A 3,170-nucleotide genomic window follows, 5' to 3' on the forward strand; every position below is an offset into this window, starting at 1 on the left:
TCGCTGATGTCTTGTCATAAATTTGTGCATTTATTTAAATACTGAGGTTTTCTGGAGGAAGACCTAAAGGGTACTAGCTGCTCTAACTCCATGTTTTTCTTCTATTACTTTGCACATGCTTGATAGCTGTTTTAGCTCCCTATCAGTTCCTTTAAGCCAACTCTTAGATATTTTACCCACCTGCTGAATAACAGTGTTCCACACCCACTAACATTATACAGATCCAAGAGAAAAGAGACTGTAACGCAGTCTGATGTCTAAGCTTTAACCCTTGTGTGGTGTTCATATTTTTGTTACTCAGCCAGTGTTCATGGGTCTGGTGGACCCACTAGAGTTTTGGCTTTCCAAATTAACACTATCAAACAATTTTATGTTAAATTACTCAACAGATGTTTACTTCATCCCAATTACAAGCCATATGAACAGCAAAGATGGTTAATTTTTTTCCCTTTCCCTTTGTTAGATCACATTTATGAATTAATGTGCTTCTCGTTTTTTTTTTGTTTTTTTTATAAAATGTTATAAAAAAAATAAATCAGTTATAATCAAGTGGAGTGAGTGGAAAGACACAACACATTTACACGTGCAGCAATATGTTTCACAACTAAATGGGATCAGCTGCTCATCAATGGTGACATTAGGCCCAGGGTTGTAAAACAGGGGGAGGTGGTGCACACACTTATCCCACACTGTCCTGATGGCAGCTAGCTTGTCTCTCTGCCGTCGAGCTGGTCTGTCGTCTCGGTTATCAAAACGGATAATCCTGGAAATTTTGTGGAAGTTTTCCAGAGACATTGATGCACGGAAAGGTTCTTGCCAGTTTCTGCATCCCACAGGGGTTCTGTGGATTCCCCTTCGGACCTGAAAACTCCTGCAAGGATAAGAACCCCAAAGTAGGCCTTTGGGGTTCTTAGATGAATTTGTTCCATCTCCTTCCACCTCTCTCCAAAAACACACCTTCCTTCTAGATTACTGCAATCCAGAATAATTTTCTGGATGGAATCTGGGATGAAAAGCTCAAATGAAGACTTGATGTCCTGCACATGAGTAACTGTCAGCCGTGTTGGCCCTGGCCAGTAGCAGCTCTGCAGGGTGGCTCATTTCTTGGGCAAGAAGACCATTCAATTTCACCAGTTATTGACATCCATATTTCTTCACTTGCTGTCTGGTGGGCTTGTTCTGGTCCTGGAGCTGGCAGCAGATGGGGTGCTCGTCTTCGTTTTGTTACTAAATGGTGCTCAACCTCATCCTCTTCTTCAAAGTCCCTGTCAGACTCTGAATTTTCAGAAATGTGAAATATTCTGAAACCTCTTTGTCAACATCATCATCCGAAGCCCCTCTCTTTTCCAAAATCAATTGGATGGCCCTCACAGCAGATAATCTTTTGCCATCTTGATCAGTTGTGATAAAGAACCACACTGGCAAAGTCTTATTTATAGTATTATGCCCCTAATTTGCAGGTAATTTGCAGACAATCTGCTACGCAGCAAAAAGCAAGACACAAGGCTCTGGTTTACTCATGCATGAGGGAGATCTGCCTGGAGCCAAGTGTCGTCCCACCACTTGACCTCTGTCAGACTCTCAGCCAGGCTCCCCATAGCACTCCTTTTATTGTGGTTACATGAATATGCATAGGGTCATTAACATATAGCATCTTACATAGGTATACATGTGAACAAAGAATACTGTGTGTGTGTGGTCAAAAGGGTCATATAACATAAAAGCACGAAGGCAAACATCCCATCCTTGGTCAGGAAGAGGGTAGACTAGACTAGACTAGGGCCAAAATACCAGCTACTGTGTGTGCAAACCTGGTAAAGACCTATAGTAAACGTTTGACCTCTGTTATTGCCAACAAAGGTTATGTTACAAAGTACTGAGTTGTATTTTTGTTATTGACCAAATACTTATTATCCACCCTGATTTACGAATAAATTCTTTACAAATCCTACCATGTGAATTCATGGATTTTTTTTTCACATTCTGTCTCTCACAGTTGAAGTGTACCTCTGGTGCAAATTACTGACCTCTGTCATCATTTTAGGTGGGGGAACTTGCACAATCGGTGGCTGACTAAATACTTTTTTGCCCCACTGTATATTTATATGGCTCTTTGAGAGGATATTGATTGACAGTAATGCATTCCCAAGTCCCTCCAACAGGACTTGAAATTGGTGTGAAATATAAGAGCTGCCCAAAAACATGTAACGTTTAAGAATTTCATCACAGCGTGAAACCACAGTTCTCAAAAAAGCTCACCACACCACCTTCTTCCTTGACAACGTCACATTCAGTGAGTATATGTTTATAACTCTTCTTTTCAAAACAAAAATGTGAGTGTGTGTGAATCTCCAATCATCTCCTGGATGATTGAGAATGCATCAAGACGTGAGTGTGTGTGGTTCATTTAGGGGACATCTTTACATTTTAGAGTGAAAAAACAGCTTGACTTACATGCTTTCCAAATTCACACCGCATTAATTTAAGTATTCAACAAGTTAATTGATCTACACAGCACGGCCATTCTGTTATGGGGCTGCCCATCACATACTAGCTACTTTTGGCTGCCCCTTTATTATCAATTTTACATGCCTTGATGTGACTGTGGTCTGGCCCTATTTACCTAAACCTGAATTAAATTATTCACAAGTCACTACAACAGGTATACTTGTGTTTAATTTGGCGTATTTGATGCTCTTCCCGACACAGCTGTCAAGGGATTTTTTTTTCCTCCTCCTGGTACTTAAATGGGGATCTTTCACTGTTAGGCAAATGTGCAAACCACTACACTATAGAGCCACAGCCTTCACATAATCCTCCTATACTGCTTAGAAAGAGTAAGTCTCTACCTTGACTCTCATGTCAGTGTCTGTGAGGACCATGTAGAACTCCTCGTAGGTCATGCCAAACTCTTTCCTCAGCTCTGTGATCAGATGCTGGTTCACCAAGTCTTCCTGACGAAAGCCCTTCATAGGCTTGTCATTCCCTGGAGAAATAAAGGCACATTAGAATGATTCAATATCTACTTTCCTACTTTAAAGGGGGTACTAATTTCCCCTTTAAAGAATATCAATTAACTGTTAAAATCAAAGGAACATAACATTTATTGTATTTGGAATCTTAGTGAAATGGTCCAAAAGTCAAATGTAAATCTAATATATTGCCCGGAA

The sequence above is a fragment of the Copadichromis virginalis genome, linkage group LG14 (assembly GCF_057382275.1).
Source record: "Copadichromis virginalis isolate Kocher_CV1m ecotype Utaka linkage group LG14, C_Virginalis_male_GT1.1, whole genome shotgun sequence".
Lineage (NCBI taxonomy): Eukaryota > Metazoa > Chordata > Actinopteri > Cichliformes > Cichlidae > Copadichromis > Copadichromis virginalis.